Raw genomic sequence first — 20,416 nt, forward strand, 5'->3', positions numbered from 1 at the left:
ATCAAAGATTATAGCCAAATAACCAGAAAAAGCAAGCACAACTTGTTTAGGTTGCTATGCAGTAATTTTCCTTCATTTGAATGTAGCCAATGAGCATGAGTGTTTAGAGGACCAATCAGGTGTTATGAGCCATCAAACCTCGGAAATACACTTTCCCCAAAAGGTTTCCACAATTCTGGCCACTAGCATAGGCTCAACAGACATCTATTAATCATTAAGACTTCACTGAATGGTCAGCCATGAGGCTATTGCCACAAGCGTTGTCTGACCATGGTACATGGCCTTATATACTCTTCTTCTATCAGGTAAATACATGCAATCCTCGTGTCCATATCATTTATGCAATATTATTGGCCAAAGCAATGTGTGAACAGCTTATGGACCCTCTACCTGGTCTTCCAAATGGACATACCATATTTGGAGCTGTTTTCCACTTAGAAACTCTTGTTATCTTATACAGGTGTCATCCTCAATCATTCCATTTCAGCAGGATTTGGCTTGCATACTCAAGTTACCTTTCCCTCCCAAACTTGTCCTTGGCAATTCTCCTTGTTTGTGCTAACTCTTTTTTCATTACATTCCAGTATCTTTTCCTCCTCTTATCTGGCCAGCTATTAATCTCCCGTTAAAGAACATAGTTGCTGAGGGCAAGGTTCTTGCTGCTCACCTACACTGCTTTGGATAAGCGTTCCTGATTCTAAGCATAGACAGCAATTTTGACACACACACACACACTGAGGCTGAGGCCTTTCAGTGACCTATCCAGGGTTTGGACTGAAACCAGGATCTCCCATAAGCAAAATCTGTTAAGTAATTTCGTTCCCTGAAATGCTTGTATGCATTACTATGTGTTTAAATTTTGTTGGTAACTGATTTCTAGTAGTTCTCATGTGATTGGCTAACGTTGGTCACATGGGAGGTATCTAGCGAAGGAGAAACTCCATTTTTTTGTGAATCATGACTGTGTTTTAGAATTCACTGTGAACACTGCTAAGTTGAATTGAGTGTTGGAGTGCTTCTTTTCTGCTTGAAAGAGAGCAAAGCTGCAGGAAAAGGCAAAAGAAGAAATCTCTCATAGAATCTGCAAGGCATGGCCTAACTGAGATACAGAGGGCTGAGTTTTGAGCTTTGGAAAGGGAAGAAAATACAGTTGTTTGGAAGTTAGAAGACGAGACTGTAAACCCATGCTTGGAAAAGCATGTGACTGTAAATATTATGTTTTAATTCATCTATAAGTTTCTGCATGTAAAGTTTTTGAACGTTAAAGTCTGGACATTGGTTTAACTTCCAAAGAAGAGTGTCAGTCATATACACGATTTGAGCTTCCTAGCTGTGTTTTTCCTACCCTTAACTTCACAAAGCATGCCCTCTCTACAATCCTTCCCCATTTTATTCATAGATAACCTGCCTTGCGAGCCAAGGAGGAATCCCTCTTCCTTAAGTCTAAGTGCATCAGGTGGGAAGGAGCAGACTTTAGAAACTGTGGTGAGATCAATGGGTTCTGCACATGCTCAAAGTCTCCAACCATCCACTCTAGTATTAACAGAAAATTACATGAAAGAGCCTGGATGCAAATTGAATTCAAAGTGGGAGGGAGCGGTTGAGTTTCTGTTAAGCAGGTAAGGATAGTACTTCGGCTAGTACTATCACCTCTTAGGGCTTTTCAAGTGTTTAGTACACTTCACGTTCATTATCCAGTTGTAATCCTTAGAACAACCTTATAAGGGAAGCCAGTATAATCCTTTCCCCATAATGCAGAAGGTAGGGGCTGAGCTTAGTGAAGGCCATATAGGGAGTTCGTGGCAAAGATGATGTATATTAATAATAATATATTATTTATACTCCGCCCATCTGGCTGGGTTTCCCCAGCCACTCTGGGCGACTTCCAACAAAGTATTAAAATACAGTAGTCTGTTAAACCTTAAAAGCTTCCCTAAAGAGGGCTGCCTTCAGATGTCTTCTAAAAGTCTGGTAGTTGTTCTTCTCTTTGACATCTGGTGGGAGGGTGTTCCACAAGGTGGGTGCCACTACCAAGAAGGCCCTCTACCTGGTTCCCTGTAACTTGGCTTCTCTCAGTGAGGGAACCACCAGAAGGCCCTTGGCGCTAGACTTCAGTGTCCGGGCAGAACGATGGGGGTGGAGATGCTCCTTCTGGTATACTGGATCTTAGATCTGAACCAAATAATTTCTGATTGGTAGCTCAGTCCATTAGATGCACTGCTTTGCAGCATAAACATATCCATGCTTACTTATCAGTAAAGTACCACTACGTCCGTTGAGGCTTGCTCTCAGGTAAGCATGCATAATACTGACGGCTTAATGATAAAGTCTGAATTTCCTTGGTATTGATAGGAACTTTTAAAATATTTTCATTTTTTCTATCTCCAAGGTGGGAAGCTTGGGAAGCTTTATTTACACACACAAATATATCTGTCTGTCTATCCTTGCACTATATGGAAGACCCCCTTGCCTTTTTTGTGCTTTAGGTTCCCTTTAGAAGAACGTGCAAAAAAATCTGTTGTAACTGTAAGTTGAGTGTTAGCATCGCCCCCTTCCCCATTAATTCTCATGCATTTATGCTCTGCTTATCAGATGATTCATTATATTCAAAGAGATCCATTCACCTTCTGATAGCAGCAGAGCAGAACCTTCATTAGCATTAAAACAATGTAGGGACTAGATGCAAGAAGCCACTAAATCCTGAAGTCTATTAATACAAAAAGCAGCTTCCACAAACAGTCTCCTAAACAGCAATTTGGGTGCCCTAAACCTCTCAAGTCATTCAAAAGAAATGAGTCCGTCGTCAACACTTGATTCATCCATTCTTCCATAAGTGCTCACTGGAGATATTCAGCAAGACTCTCTCCTCTTATAGTTAGTAGAAACGTCTTCCATGCTCAGGCTGTTAACTTGTGACAATAGAAATAACCAGTGGGACCTACAACAAAAAGTTGTGGTGTGAAGTGTTCTTGCATGAAGTGATTGCCTCGCCAGAGTGGCGCATGCTCTGGTTATCTCCCACTTGGACTACTGCAATGCGCTCTATGTGGGGCTACCTTTGAAGGTGACCTGGAAACTACAACTAATCCAGAATGTGGCAGCTAGACTGGTGACTGGGGGTGGCTGCCGAGACCACATAACACCGGTCCTGAAAGACCTACATCGGCTCCCAGTACATTTCCAGGCACAATTCAAAGTGTTGGTGCTGACCTTTAAAGCCCTAAATGGCCTTGGTCCAGTATATCTGAAGGAGCATCTCCACCCCCACCGTTCTACCCAGACACTGAGGTCCAGCGCGAGGGCCTTCTGACGGTTCCCTCACTGCGAGAAGCCAAGTTACAGGGAACCAGGCAGAGGGCCTTCTCGGTAGTGGCACCCGCCCTGTGGAACGCCCTCCCACCAGATGTCAAAGAGAAAAAACAACTACCAGACTTTTAGAAGACATCTGAAGGCAGCCCTCTTTAGGGAAGCTTTTAACATGTGATGCATTACTGTATTTTAATATTTTGTTGAAAGCTGCCCAGAGTGGCTGGGGAAGCCCAGCCAGATGGGCAGGGTATAAATAATAATAATTATTATTATTATTATTATTATTATTATTATTATTATTGCACCAGTCCGTCAGCAGTGCCCTCTATTACGTTTCCCTCCCATCTGGTCTTCTGTTCTGCTCCCTAACAAGCCAGGTGACATTTCCACTTTAGTTTGTTTCCCTGAAATATTTTGTTTTGTGCTTTTGCTAACCTCAGAGCTTCAGAGATTTTGCCCGCACTTTCCCCCTGTGCATGGGTGCTGCTGTTTCGGCTGAATAAAAATCAGCACTCGTGCCTGAACGTCAGAAATAGAGGGGAATAATAGCAGCCATGGCAGGTGCAAAAAGTTTAATTCTTTTCTTCTGAGCTTAGAATTTCAAGAGGTTTTTTTTAAAAAAAAAACAAACCTGTGATGAAAAGGATGACATTAAAATTCATGAATGTCCATGTAATGTAATTTTGATCTGCACAGTTTTTCAAAGATTGTTGTCAGCTTCTATTCCACTGTTAGCCATCATTAACAGGATATATGACAGATATACTAATGAAATCGATTTGGTCATGTTATCACTTTAGTCCAGAAATGTAACCCTACTTTATTACTATGTAGGGCTATGAAGTCTTATAGGCTAAATGACATCCTTCTGTATGAGCATGAATTCAGCCAGGAATCTGCAGTAATTAAAGACAGGCAATCCAGGTCATTTCTCCCCCTCCAATATTCAGCTATTAATTTCTAGAACAAAGCCACTAGCATGTTCTTATACCTTCATCGGGCATGAATATAGAGACTGAAATGAATACTGTATTATTTTGCTATATAGTCTCCAAGCTTGTTATACTATTTGGGCAGTATCCAACTATGTCAGAAGAAGCAGACAGACACACAAGTGAGTCTTCCTTAACTCCATGAATCCCCATGGGTCTACTCTTGAGTATGACTTACTTTTCTAACACCCTGTGTTTTTCTCTAGGACTCTGGTAGTACAAGCCTACGTCTATGTCCGTTCAGAAGCAAGCCCCATTTGGATAATTCCACACTAGGCTTTTACCCCACAATGCAAAATTGAAACTGAAAGAAGCCAATTAACCTCCATGTGGGTTAGGATGGGAAGCTGCTTTTTTCATATAGCCTCTCGACTGCTGTTCTCTCTGTGTGTGAGAGAGAGAGAGAGGGAGGGGAGGGAATTCTGCATGCAACACAATTGCTCCTCCACTGATCTACACCTGTATGCAGGATTTCTGTGATTCAGAGAGGCGTGATCTGCATTTCATATTGAGGGCTGTGGGTGGCATAGAACTACTGGTGAAATTAGTTCTAAGGGTTTCGGTGAGAGTGTCTGAAGTGTTCCCAAATTAGAGCAAAATTGCCAGGGAGGGACTCTTCTTCTGTCTCAGTTTAACCAATTTGCCTTCACACCAAAGTCTCTTTGCAGATGCTCAGCTAATATGGCTGTTATGCTGTGACTAAAGTAATTTCCCCTCTTTGAAACAGACGTCAAGACCCCTAGAGCAGGGTTTCTCAAACTTGAGTTTCTGGCTGTTTTTGGACTACAGTTCCCATCATCCCTGATGGGATGCTAGCGAGGGATGATGGGAGTTGTAGTCTGGAGACATCTGGAGACATAAGTTTGGGGAACCCTGGCCTAGAGGAATAACAATGAGTTCAAGAAAGTACTCAAGTGGATACCAAGAATGCAAAGCCTTGGAAAAAATTGTCATGATCTGTCATGGAACAACCCCACAAGATAACAGTCATAACTGGTGTGAAGGCGCCCTCATAACAGTTCAAGCTTCAGGGCCCCCCAAATTAAGGGTAGTTCCACCCCTGCTCTCAATGTTGTGTCTACTCAGGCAGTTGATGTGAGCCTTGGTGGTTATATTGTTCAGCATGTGAGCAACCTGAACCATACTGAGATACAGTACAGTGGTACCTTGGGTTGCATACACTTCAGGTTACATACACTTCATGTTACAGACTCCACTAACTCAGAAATAGTACATCGGGTAATAACTTTGCTTCAGGATGAGAACAGAAATCGTGCTCTGGTGGAGTGGTGGCAGCAGGAGGCCCCATTAGCTAAAGTGGTGCTTCAGGTTAAGAACAGTTTCAGGTTGCGTGGCGAGTCCCCCCCCCCCCCCGGGAGAAATAGACACAAGATATCAAGTATTAGGTTAAATGGGTGAATTAGGCCACAACTTTATTGATTTCAGGAATGAGCAGTATTGGCTTAGGCATTGGTCCTATCGACTAGCCAGTTTCAGCCCGATTGCATGAAGACCGGCAAGGGTTAACACCATTGGAGGGAGTCCTGCTGAGGTACGTCAACTAGGAGCTCCCCCCAGGTCACCGCTCGGGGGCGTGCCTTAGGCCCACACCTCCACAGGCTTCGGACAGGGCCACACCCCCCCCGGAATCCTTTACCGGACTACCCTTAGCTTTGGGGGGAGGTGATGGTGTTTCCTCCCCCCCCACAGATTCTATTAACCCCCTCCTTACCAATGCCGTGGAGTTGTGACGAGTTGCTACAAGGTAGGCGAAAAACCAATCGGCTGAAAATTGCCAATTGGGGAAAAATTCCTACCAGGCCCCTTGCGGCGACCAACCTAAGTCCATAGCAAAGTCAGGAGCCTGCCTAAAGGGAGGGAGGGTGGGAAATAGGACAGCTGGCACAGTGAAAAGAGGGCAAGCCCTGACTGCGCTGGCCCTAAATAGGGCAGGCCATGCCTCCCCAGCCAACTGATTGGCTGGCTGGGTAGACGACGCGGCTGGGATTCCCCTGGTCTCGCGGGGGCTGGAACCAGCCCCCGTGCATGTGGGATGGGCGTGAAGCCCGCAACCCCACCTCCTCCTCAGCTCAGGAGTGGCTTTATGAACGGACCTCCAGAACGAATTAAGTACTTCACCCGAGGTACCACTGTATGTAGGGACAACCAGACTGCTAGACATCTCTACCCTGACATCCTTGTGCCCATTGTGGTAGATCCTGGTGGGTTTGTCCAATAGGCTATTCTGTCATAAGTTTGCTCTAACTGGTCCAACAGGAAAGAGAATTATTGGATCGTCATCTGCTTGACAAGCCTCTGAGCAACTTGAAGTTCTTAGATTGAATGAGGTGTGCAGAGTTGATCACGGATCCCTGTAAATTTGAAAGGTGCATCAGGTATTCTGAGGGGGTTGGCAGAAACACTCAGTGGCAACATAAATCTGACCTCACCCACTCTGGAGAAAAAATGATCTGACGTAGAACGGTGTCTGGGATCACCTCCAGGAGTTGGATGGATAGTCCTGAAATGAATAAATCTCTTTCTGTCAACAAGGAAACTGAGAAAATCTAGACTCTGAACCTGGCTGAGTCCCTGATGGGGCATGTATTAGGTAGTTGTGTCGCCATTATCATCCCAAGACTCTTTGTGGAGTCCTAAGGAAGGAGACACTAGCTGAACAGAAGGTCCCTGTATTAAAACTGTTGTTTCTTGTTCACTTAACAAGAGGAACATGATGTGATCTGGATGAATAGGAGGGGAAAAGTGTTTGTTCTTTCTCTTTCTGTGCTAGCAGGGGCTAAAGTTTAGGAACTCATCCAAGTCCTCCTCTTCCTTGAAAAGCAACTGGAATATTTCTGTCTCCAATCAAATAATACATTTGGCTGGCCATGCCTAGCTGAAGGAACTAACCCTTTCCTGCGGGATTTCCTGCCACTAAAATGAGAATATGGATAGATGCAATCGGTGGATGTGGTTTCAGCTGTATCACAAAATGTACTTTCAAGCCATAGCTAGATGAGACATTAGATTTGCTCGTCAAGGTCCCCAAATAAGAACACAATGACACTTGGTTTTTGGCATAATTTGCCCAGCTCCTTCATAGGGAATTTTGTGGGTCCTTGAGCACCCAGGGCCCCAGGGTGCCAGCACCTATGCTCAGCACCGCTTCCTGGGCTGGGCTGAGAAAGATTTCCTGCTGAAGATCTTGAAGAGCCATTGCTAATCAGTGTAGCCTAGGGGTAGCTAACATAGCACTCTCTGTATGTTGCCGGACTACAACTCCATCATTTGTCAAGCTAACTTGGATTAATTGGAGTTGTAGACTGTGTACGCACATAGTCTTTGAAATGTGCACTGGCCATTTTTGTACTTAGTGGTTTGTAGTTGATCTTGTTTGAGAGGGGCTGGAAAGTGGTCTATTGATCAATGATATACAGAGGATATATACATAGGAGGCTAAATTACTGCTCTGATTTCTGTTATTGCCTATTATTATTATTATTATTATTATTATTATTATTATTACCCCACCCACCTGACTGGGTTGCCCCAGCCACTCTGGGTAGCTTCCAGCATATAAAAAACTTAATGAAACCTTAAGTATTAAAAACTTCCTTATACACGGCTGCCTTCAGATGTCTTCTAAAGGCTGTATAGTCTGATGACATCTGATGGGAAGGCGTTCCACAGGGAGTGGTTCCACCACTGAGAAGGCTCTTTGCCTGGTCCCCTGTAACCTCACTTCTCACAGTGAGGGAACCACCAGAAGGCCCTCGGTGCTGGATCTCAGTGTCTGAGCTGAACGATGGGGGTGGAGACACTCCTTCAGGGGGAGTGGCAATGTCCTGCAACACCAGTAAGTTTGTTTCAATAGGAGGCAACCCAAGAAAGCACTCTCTGTGTGCACACATTTGCAGGTAGTATATTCTTAGCACAAAACTGATTCTAACTGTTCCAGCAGATTCAGGTAAGTAGCCGTGTTGGTCTGATGCAGTCAAATATATATATGAAAAATTGTCCAGTAGCACCTTAGAGACCAACTAAGTTTGTTCGTGGTGTAAGTTTTCGTATACATGCACAGTTCTTCAGATACGACTGGAAATTCAGATTCTGCTGGAAATTCTGTTCCAGCAGAATTTGCTTCAGACTGAGAAATAGGGGTGGCATGGGGATGGCATCATGTGTGCAACAAGCCCAAAGCTGTGGTTGCATATAGCACTGAATGCACATTATCACGCAGCCTATAGTCCAACAGCAATCACATTGGCTACTCCTGGTGTAGACATTAGCTGAGCTAGCTGAACCAACGGTCTTCGCATAAGGCAGCTATAGACATTCTACCTAAAGGACATAATCTTTAGTCAGAGTTAGAGACCCACAGAGAACAGGTAGACAGTGAAGCCTTTCGTATGCATTAAAAATTTATTCATTGCGTTGCAGCAGGAAAGTAGGAACAGGGAATAGTTCCATGACTGGAATATAGAACATGTGAACTGGCCCGCAGCTTCTTCCTTTTGATGATGACATGTGGACAAAATCCTCTCACAATGAAAAATTAATGAGCAACACTGATTTTATAATACACAGATTAAAATTTAACTCAATAATCACCAGGAAGTTGTGGTGCCATAGTTGGCATTGCATCCGAACACGTTTACTCCCAAAATATGGTTCTTTCCTCCATTCTGTGTTTTAAAAAAGGAAAGAAGCTGAACTCCGTACATGAATGAGAACTTACAGTTTCTTCCCTTTTCTCAGAAGGGAGAAGAATAAGAAAAATACTTTTCTTGCAACTTAACAACACAGAAGAATCAGTTTTCTTTATTGGTTCCTCCTACTATGCTGGTCTCCCTGGAATGCGAACTATGTTATTATAACAGGGGGAAAATGTAGCTGGTGTATAAATCTCAAAGCTCAGAAGTTGTGCAGCAATTTCTGAAAGAAATAAAAGGAATAACCGAAGATAGTCCATAGAAGTATAGAAAGTAGTGTTTTGTTTTGTTTTAATAATCTGGCATATCTCGAGATTTACATTTTTTTTCCTTGCAAGGAATCATGGAATTTACTTCTGCATAGGGATTGTTAAATATAATTGTTTAATTGTACATTGAAATGGAAAATAACTCTTGAGTGTGTATGGCTGAATGGAACATTGGGGAAATCCCACTGAAGCTAAATAAGAGTGCCTAACAATTGTTAATTAACTAGTAATGTATTTCAAGGACCTTACAGGCAGGGGTGCACGTATGAGTATGGCGTGTTGAATTTATCAACTTTCAAATTCCAAAAAATAAGGGGTGCTAAAAAATTGCAACGTGACCTGGGAATTCGAAAGCTATTAGTATGATTACATTTTTCTTGGTAGGTAAAATGTATGTAAAATTGCACAGAAGTCATTGAAAATGTATACTTGCCATTATATTATATACATAGTGCATGTAGATATTGTTTATTATTAATTAACATCACCTAACATTTTCAGAAGGCAAAATTGAAATTCCTTGGTTTTCCCAAAGCAGTTTATGTGCTTCTTCATCAAACGTTGAGCTTTCCAAAGTAAATGTTGTCCAGTCACAAAAATAGCAGATTTGAAATCCTCACGCACACCTAAAAAAATTTCTAATACCCTTTACAGAAGAAATTTGCAAAAATTAAATTTTGCCCCCTAAAATGACATATAGGAGTCATTCCCTTCTTCCTCCTGATATAGGAGTCATTCCCTTCCTCCTTTTTCCCACCCAGATGTGTGTTGACATCACATCTCCCTACTCTTTAAGGATAATCAGGTTATTTTGTAAACGCTGAGTTTACAAAAAAGGTATGAAAGCCTCAATGACAAGTTTTAGACATAGCCCTATATAAAGAAAGCCAAGCAGTAGTAATAAGGAATTGAGGACTCAGCTGTGAAAACTCTAGTATTGCCTTTACAAAAAGGTTTTAAAAAAAACTTGCAAAGGGATACGAGATAAGCTGTTTTAGATTTTAAAACAAATTCAAAACCAGGGCTGAAACTCCTAACTGCTGATGTTAAAGACTGCCCCCCCCCCCCCCGCAACAGTCTAAGCGCTACACAGTGGCGGAGCTTCATGCTCTGGCATCGGGGGGGCAGAAAGCAGGTGGGGGCGTGGTGCGCGTCCCAGGGGCATGGCACGTTACCCGCAGGGGCATGGTGCACATCCTGGGGGTGTGGTGCGCTTCCTGCAGGGGTGTGGCACCCAGCGCGGGCAAGGGGCAGCTGCGACGGCATCATCATAATCATTTTTAATTTGTATACCGTCTTTCTATCTTAAAATACTCAAGGCGGTTTACAAGCTGAAGAAACAAAACATGTACATCTTATAGCAATCTAATGCAATACAAAAATGTGATAATGAAACGTAACTTTCAAATAGGCAACCTACATCAAAAAGTAACATTCAACAATCATTAGAATAGTATTAAGTATTATTAGAATAGTATTAAGTATTATTAAATAATAATGACATATAAAAGTTAAACAGAAATCCACTCAACAGTTACAATGTAGCACCCTGCTTGTGGTTAACGCTTAGCTGGAATGAAATATTCAACGCAGCAATAGAGAAATTAAAATAATAATTTATTTGTCAGACAAATAAATATGAGGCACAGTGGTATATGGTTACCAAGCTCTGGCCTGCCCTCCTGCCATTCTGGCCAGCACTTATATTTCCTTAATCCAGCCCCCTTGCTCCTCCTGTGGCTGCCTCTGTCCAATCAGCCTGGTTGAAATTCCTATTGGCTGTTTGCTAGAACCAATCACAAAAGATACACCCATTTCCTTCTGCCCTTTTATGGGAAACAAAAAGCTATATATTCTTCTATCTATAAATGACAAATAAGTAGTAATATATCTTACATGTGTCTCAACAAGGAACCTTAATTACCAGCTCACCTCGCCCTATTGCCCTCCAAAACAGATGGTTAATCTTAAATTTTTATCTTAAACAGATGTCAAGGATCATCATTGAAAGATCTCCTTCCTTTGGAGGTCTCTAAACAAAAGCTTGACAACCATATGTATGCTCTAATGATGTTTCCTGCTTGGCAGGGGGGGCTAGGCTGGTGGCTGATGGCCCCTGTGATCTCTTCCAACTATATGAAATAAGAATCTAGCATAAGGATTTAACATTTCATAGCTTCTAATTCCTTTGCATAATTACATTTAAGCCAATATATTTAATACATAACATAGATAGCTTTTTAAAAGGAAAAGAAATCTTAAAAGGATCTCAGTTTAAGAAAGAAACAACTTTAGAAAAAGACTTCCCAAAATACTCTCTTCCTTTCTGCCAGCTAGATGCTTTTCCATTGCTCTTGACCTTTGAACCTTAGGAAAATATGGCTCAAGTTTAATGGGAGGCACATGGTTTTATTTTACTATTTACCCACTCTTAATTATGTTTTTCTCTGCTTTTTTATCTTCTGTAATATGTAGGGTCAGTGTAACCTTGGCTGTCAGCCTGTAATTCCCTTTTTACGACTTTGAGAATTGTTTTCTGCTATAAATCAGGGGGCCCCCTTGTCTAGGAGGAAAAACATTGCCAAGGTTCTTAGGCAGCTGCTCTTCTGCCTGGCATGAAACATTTGAAGATCTTTAAGCTCATTTTAAAATACAGGCCCTGATCAAGCCTCAATAAAAATGCAGGCTATGATTAGATGCCTCAACAATACATAATTTCTAAACTATAATCAATAAAACAACAGCAAGGCACGGTACATAAAATAATACAATACAAATTGAGAAGCAAAGACTAGAGGGTGGGGCAAGGCAGGTGGAAGGAGGCCTAGCCTGATGGAATCCCCCCCCACTCCCCTCTTCCTCCGCCAGTGGTGTTACACCACACTGGCGCTGTGCCAAAGGTTTGCACTTCTGAGCATGTGCAAAGTGCATTTCCTGTTCCACAGCAGCTAGCCCACATGCACCGGAAAGTACAGCGGTAGCTGTGGGGGGGGGGGGGACAAGGGGCTGCAGCCAGAGTTGGGATGGAGGGGCAGGGGGGATGCCGACATTTCTTCTGTATGGTTGTAAATCATGGTGAGCCATTACTCACAAAGCCTGCAGATGTGATAGTGGACATTGTTGAGCAGTTATGCTGCTCTTTCCAGTCACCATGGATGAACTGTCTCTTGACAAGTCATATCAAACTGAGTGAAAGTGATGCAAAACTGCTGTAAGGGGTGTTTTGATCTTCAGCTGGCAGAGTTGCCAAGCAGACAAGTTGATTTGGAAGCTTAGAACTGATGTTGCTGTGAATCTAGCAATGTTTTGTTGGCAGCCAACCAGAGTGTCTGGGGAAACCCAGTAAGATGGGTGGCATATAAACAATAAAACCAATAAAACTATTACAGTGGTACCTCGGGTTAAGAACTTAATTCGTTCTGGAGGTCTGTTCTTAACCTGAAACTGTTCTTAACCTGAGGTATCACTTTAGCTAATAGTGCCTCACGCTGCCGTTGCACAATTTCTGTTCTCATCCTGAAGCAAAGTTCTTAACCCGAGGTACTATTTCTGGGTTAGTGGAGTCTGTAACCTGAAGCGTCTGTAACCTGAAGCATCTGTAACCTGAGGTACCACTGTATTATTATTATTATTATAGGGAGCGCATAGGGAGCGGCCGCCGAGTCCACAAAACACCGGTCTTGAAAGACCTACATTGGCTCCCAGTACGTTTCCAAGCATAATTCAAAGTCTTGGTGCTGACCTTTAAAGCCCTAAATGGCCTCGGCCCAGTATACCTGAAGGAGCATCTCCACCCTCATCGTTCAGCCCACACACTGAGGTCCAGCTCCGAGGGCCTTCTGGCGGTTCCTTCATTGCAAGAAGCAAAGTTATAGGGAACCAGGCAGAGGGCCTTCTCAGTAGTGGCGCCTGCCCTGTGGAATGCCCTCCCATCAGATGTCAAAGAAATAAACAACTATCTGACATTTAGAAGACACCTTAGAAGGCAGCCTTGTTTAGGGAAGTTTTTAATAACTGATGTTTTAATGTATTTTTAACCTTCTGTTGGAAGCCACCAAGAGTGCCTGGGGAGACACAGCTGGATGGGCAGGGTAGAAATAATAAATTATTATTATTATTATTATTATTATTATTATTATTATTAACAGCCTTTGAATGATCAGGAGGCAGCTAGCAACATACAACAAACCTTCCTCCCTTCACTTCCTTTTCCCTCATCTGTCCTCACATGAAGAAGGAAAGAAGAGGGGTGGCAAGTATCTTTTGCCCTGATAGACAACTGGTTAGTCCGTCTGCAATTTCTGAAGCACCTTGTTTGAATTCAGAGTCAAGAAATTCTGCATAATTCCTGCAAGAAGACACCTTTAACCCTGCAGATGTTGCTGAACTACAATTCCCACCATCCCCAGACCAACTGCCAGGTATGATGGGAGTTGTAGCTCCACAGCAGGAGGGTCAGCAATTCCCCACATCTGCTTTAACAGATCCTCATAGTGTCTAAATGCAGTTTTCCATATATATGGTCCCTTGATATGGCTAGTTCAGCATGGAGCCTTGTGTGGATTCTGGGTAACATCTTGTCAGATCTCATACATTATTTCAATGCGGCAGAGTAAAAACCTGGGAACTTGTACAATCTGCACCTTCGCCTTTTGGGAGCTCAGGGACCATTCCTCTTTAGAGAGCCGAGTGTGTGAACGGCATCAGCATTTCTAATTACAAAACACCGAAAAATTATAGATTCAGTCGGGCTTTAAGCTTAGGAAATGTAGGCCTGCTTAGTTTCTATGGCAAACGTACATACATGCATGCCAGATCCTGAGAGTTTATTAAATGTGAAAGAACACTGAACAAAGAAGGAGTACGTCAGTAAGCATTTCAAAATCTCGACAGGGCAATCAATCATTCCAATCAATCTTGTTCAGAGCTTGTTCGGAGGATGGATTTTAGTTGCATGCCTTTGCTTAATTCAACAATGTAACCTTTATTGGGAGAAAAGAAAAGGTTAATTCAGTACCAGAACATTAAACTCGGTCACTTCTTTGGATATTACTCTGTTGTTGACAAAGATGCAAAGAGAGAGAGAGAGAAGAAAAAAAAGTACTAGCAAAATATGTTAGTAATTCACAGTAAGTGGTGTTGCCTTGGCACTCGTAAATGGTTGCACTTCATTCAGGCTGCTGTATAGTAACATACATAAACATAGGTCCTCAGCTTGTTTTTCTAGGTCGGAAATATCCTCCGGTCAGCCTTTAGGTCACTCCTTTTTTTTTTTTCTTGTGCTACTACTAAAAGTCAATATTGTTATGTTTTGGAGCTGAAAGAGACAAGGACAAACAAATGCACACTTAACCTCACTACTTACCTCCATTTTACCTGTTGCTGCTGTTTTTCTGCCTTAAGGGTCTAGGAGAAAGTGAGAATATCCAAATAATGAATAGCAGGGACTATCTTCAACCATCTTTGACTTAACTGTCTGCAAAGTCAGAGCCCAAAGAGCAGGCTGTCTCTGCGAGGAACTGAATAGCTTTCATTTCAGGAAATGCTAGGTATTTTATATATAGGAGAGATGGTGTAATGGTTATGCTGTGGCACATCAAACTGTTTTTTTGTTGCTAATATGCATAATACATTGGGCAGAATATGTTCAACATCAATGTGGAGGCATTTGCTGTTCCTGGCCAACTGAGTTCCAATAGTTACTATATTCACTTCTTAATGTAGCCTGACACTTTACTTGCATTGATGTGTGTTTTTGCACACCGAACAAGCACATTGACAGATCTGTCTGTCCTCAGTAATGCCTCAGCTATCTTTTCACTGGGGAGAAAAAATGTAGCCATGCACACAAGACGATTATAAATGTTGCATGCGTTCCAGAGAACCTGCCTATTTTGTATGTTGAATTCATTTGCTATCATGGAAGTCTAGTTACTGGAGTTTTTCACAGTCTCCACAAGGCTGTACTAGCTTACAAGAAATATGGGATTTGCAGTTTGATCCAATTAACCAAACTACAGCTCTTTTTAAAAAATCCCTTTACCATATGTGTTGGGGAATCAATTTGCTTTTTTTATAGAAACCTATTGTGTAGAGGCTCTCAGAGGTACACTATCATTTTTTAAAGTATATACCCACAAGTGTTAAGAATGAATATCACCATCTAACATTCGAAAATGTCTACATAACACAGGTACGCTTTTCAAGCCACAGGGACTAAATGAGTCTCATGATTTAATAAACACTTGCGCTTACCTTGGAGCTGTTGCTGTGGGATGTGTTTTGAGGTCGCCAACCTTTTTGAGCTTGTGGGCACATTTGCAGACTGAAGAAACTGCCATGGGGGTCACACACCCAAACACACTTCAGTCAAGCTCAAACCGCAGTGGACTCTATTTGTTACTGTCAGGGAACTGCCATCGGAGCCAGAGGCGGAGGGAAGGCTCCAGAGGGATGCCGGAGAGGGTCCCAGTAGGGAGAGAGGCAGCCCATCTGCTGGGGAAGGAAATCAGCGTAGCACCAGTGGAGGAGGGGGGCAGATGGGGGAATCAGAGAGAAGGCTCCAGGACTCCTCGCAGGAGACCAGCAGGGAGAGCACGGGTCCTCCGCTGCCCACACCCTCCCTGCGCAGAAGACTTCCGCGCAGGGAGAGTAGGAGGAGACTGGGCGTCAAAGAACTTCTTTGCTGGAAGAAGTTCAAGAAACGCCCACTGACGGATTCTGCCAGCGATTGAGACAGCCACGGATGGGTGGCTGTCCGGACAGAAAGGGTTCACCCAGGTAACCCAGCCAGGTGTGGCGCCAACTTACGCACAAGCAACCCCCGAGAACCTTTACAGTTACTAAAAAAATTGCTGCTTCCAAGCCTAATTTCAGCAGGTTGGGGGGGGGGGTGATCCCTGCAAGAGCCAGGGAACCCTCTGTGGGCACGTGGGGACTTGTGGGCGCCGCAATTGTGACTCCTGCCTTAACTGATTAATTCCAGTTCACACTTTCACAGCAAAACCTCCAAGTTTGTAATAAGTATATACTCAACAGGGAAACTCATTCTGTCTTCATGGTGCTTTGATTCAAGTTTGTTGGAGACCATGGCATCAATGGTTGCCAGAGTCTCATTGCCTAAACAATAGTACTCTATGGCGGGGGTCGGAAAAACTTTTTCAGCAGGGGACCGGGCCACTGTCCCTCAGACCTTGTGGAGGGCCGGACTATATTTTGAAAATAAAAATAAAAATGAACGAATTCCTATGCCCCACAAATAACCCAGAGATGCATTTTAAATAAAAGCACACATTCTACTCATGTAAAAACACCAGGCAGCCTCCACAAATAATCTGGAGATCATTTTAAATAAAAGGACACACTCTACTCATGTAAAAACATTCCTGGACCGTCTGCAGGCCGGATTTAGAAGGCGATTGGGCTGGATCCTGCCCCTGGGACTTAGTTTTCCTACCCATGCTCTGTGGACTAGATCCAGACTGATAGAGCATTTTTAACTCCAGTTGGGAAGCAGCAAAACAGAGAATCCATCACCACATCTCACTCCTCTGTGTGCATTGCCAAAATGCTGACATAAAATTCAGCCATCACTGTAGTATTAATGGAAAATAAGGTTAAAAATATGTTAAGACATTCATAATGATAAAAATAGAGAAAGATGGAAAGGATTTGCTGAAACAAGTAACAGAAGTGGAATACAAAAAGGGAGGTGAGAGGAAGTCGATGAAATAAGGGAATGAAAGATAGACTAATGAAATGAAATGCTATATGTTTTTTTTAAAAAAATTGTTGTTGTTTTGTTTTGTTTAATTTAGTGTTAAGGTTGTGTTTTGTATTGTTCATTGTATTGTTTCTTCTTTTGTTCTTTTTTCTGTCTGTTGTAAGTTTGAAAAGTAATAAAGATTATTTAAATAAAATAAAATAAAATTCAGTCATCACTGATTTAACACATCCACTTATTCTTCTGTTGCTAAACCTGCAAAGGACCATGCCACATGCCAGGTTCTGTTACGTATTATTAACAAAAATGCAACCAATGTCAGGGACTGGCTGGATGAAGGGGAATGGTGGGAGGAACCTCCAAGAGAAACCCCAGAGGAGGAAGGCTCAGAGACTGGTGGTGGGACAATGTGGAGAGCTCAGAGGGAGAAGATTGGGGCTGGATACTGAAGGGGCAACAGGGTTTAATGAACAGGTAGAGCCTGTTATAATGATTCCATTCTATTTGTGATGGGTATCTGTTTAATACATACCTGTGAACGATACTTCTAATAAGCTCTCCTCATGTTGCACCAAATGGTTGGAAGCCTCATAAGAGGGAAGAAACAAATTATGTCTGGATTCGATCAGACATATAATCCTCTCTCACTCCCTCTCTCAAGTTCAGTGAAATAAATCAGTTGAGACTGACATGTCTTTCAGAATTCATATATTCAGCTATGGTTTCCTTTTGGACTCCATAATAAAGATAAAGAATACTTACCACTGTGAGTATAACAAATGCCATTAGTGGGATTGAATTAAACAGCTGTGGTAGTAAATTAATATTTAAAATAATGGTTTTAAAAATCCAGCTTGTTCAGAAAAACTAAGAGCTTCCAAAGCCATCTTGTTGGCTGCTATTGAAACACAATACTATATTATATGGGTCTTGATCTTATCCAGCAAGTCGGTTCTTAAAAGTTGCATTGACTAAGTGCTACATTTACTCACATTCATTTTTGTTTGAGCTGCCATATGATTTCCCATTGCCTGCTGTTTAAAACACAATCATTTCAAAGGCATAATGGCAGATTAGACACCAATTTCCCAGCCAAGAAAAGGGAGTATGACTAGTAATATGTTTTTTAACTGCCTGTGTGTCTTTGACCATTTTCAAAAGGTAAGGCTATCTAAAGGGAGACATTTCTGAAGCAAAAATATGTGCTTCATTGTACAGAATAGGAAATAAATACTTTCATTCCCATTACAACACTAAGTGCACATTTCAGTTCATACAGCCAAGCAAATATTGGCTGAGCATTCAAAATTCTGCATTTTGGAAAGACAGTTTGGAAGGAGCTGCCTCTGGAACTTGCCTGAGGCTGCTGTCATATAAAACTAGGCAGAAATTCATTTCTAATTAGAGCACATTGGGTTGCTTCTTAGCCTATTTTTTGGAGTCAGAGAACATCAGTCTTGCAAGGATGGAAGAATTGTGGTTCATTGCAAGAATCAGTCAGGATTACCCACATTATAAAGTACAGTGTTACCTCGGGTTAAGTACTTAATTAGTTCCGGAGGTCTGTTCTTAACCTGAAACTGTTCTTAACCTGAAGCACCACTTTAGCTAATGGGGCCTCCTGCTGCTGCCATGCCTCCAGAGCACGATTTCTGTTCTCATCCTGAAGCAAAGTTCTTAACCTGAGGTAATATTTTTGGCTTAGCGGAGTCTGTAACCTGAAGTGCATGTAACCTGAAGTGTATGTAACCCGAGGTAACACTGTACAAGAGCAAGGAGAACCAGATAGTACCAAGGAAGAGCTCCATTCAGCTCAATGAACGAATTCAGCCAATTACAAAAATTAAGCCAATTACAACAGGTACTACATACACAGTGGGTGGCACTGTTGTCTAAACCACTGAGCCTAGGGCTTGCCAATCGGAAGGTTGGCGGTTCGAATCCTCGTAACTGGTGAGCTCCCGTTGTTCGGTCCCTGCTCCTGCCAACTTAGCAGTTCGAAAGCACGTCAAAGGGCAAGTAGATAAATAGGTACTGCTCGGGTGGTAAGGTAAACAGCGTTTCCATACGTTGGTCTGATTTTGCCAGAAGCGGCCTAGTCATGCTGGTCACATGACCTGGAAAAACTGTCTGCGGACAAATGTCGGCTCCCTCGGCCAGTAAAGCGAGATGAGCGCCGCAACCCCAGAGTCATTCGCGACTAGACATAACTGTCAGGGGTCCTTTACCTTTACTACATAAAAAAGTAATATTGAGTTCAAATGATAAAGTAAAGAAGTATTGCTAACTAACAATGCAATCATATGCACTTTTACTCTCAGGTAATGCTTACTCTGAGGGGACGCAGGTGGCGCTGTGGGTTAAAGCCTCAGCGCCTAGGGCTTGCCGATCGAAAGGTCGGCGGTTCGAATCCCTGCGGCAGGGTGCGCTCCCGCTGCTCGGTCCCAGCGCCTGCCAACCTAGCAGTTCGAAAGCACCTCCGGGTGCAAGTAGATAAATAGGGACCGCTTACCAGCGGGAAGGTAAACGGCGTTTCCGTGTGCGGCTCTGGCTCGCCAGAGCAGCGATGTCACGCTGGCCACGTGACCCGGAAGTGTCTCCGGACAGTGCTGGCCCCTGGCCTCTTAAGTGAGATGGGCGCACAACCCCAGAGTCTGTCAAGACTGGCCCGTACGGGCAGGGGTACCTTTACCTTTACCTTTAATGCTTACTCTCAGGTAAAGTATGCATAGATTTGCAACCTAAATTAACCCTTCTATGGTGAAGATCCAAATGCTTTAAAAGGGCATTATCTTTCAGCCTAGTGCTAAGTTTCTGGGCAGGGTCCATGTAAACTAAAATTTTATTTTCAGAGCCTACAAGGTAAGTAAAGTAAGTAAGTAAGTAAGTAAGTAAAGCCCCTAATCTATCCTGTTCGCACACTGAAATGACTAGCTGGCTCTACTAAGGCATTCCCACAAGCCAAAGAATGGTACACACCTTGATTCATACAGTCATGTTTTTCATTCAAATCCTTGGGACTTTCATGGGATGTGCAGGGAAAAAAAATTCTCCATAGATAAGTGTGAGAAAACCATGCATTTGAATGCCTGAAACTGTAGTCATTAGGTAAAAAAGGTAAAGGACCCCTGACTGTTAAGCCCAGTCACAGACGACTCTGGGATTGCGGTACTCATCTCGCTGTACAGGCTGAGGGAGCTGGCATTTGTCCGCAGACAGCTTTTCTGGGTCATGTTACCAGCATGACTAAGCCACTTCTGGCACAATGGAACACCGTGACGGAAAACAGAGCGCATGGAAACATTACCTTCCCACCGGATTGGTACCTATTTATCTACTTGCACTTTTGGGGGGCGTGCTTTTGAACTGCTAGGTTGGCAGGAGCTGGAACCGAGCAATGGGAGCTCACCC

The sequence above is a fragment of the Podarcis cretensis genome (genome assembly GCF_951804945.1).
Source record: "Podarcis cretensis genome assembly, chromosome: 10".
Taxonomy (NCBI): domain Eukaryota; kingdom Metazoa; phylum Chordata; class Lepidosauria; order Squamata; family Lacertidae; genus Podarcis; species Podarcis cretensis.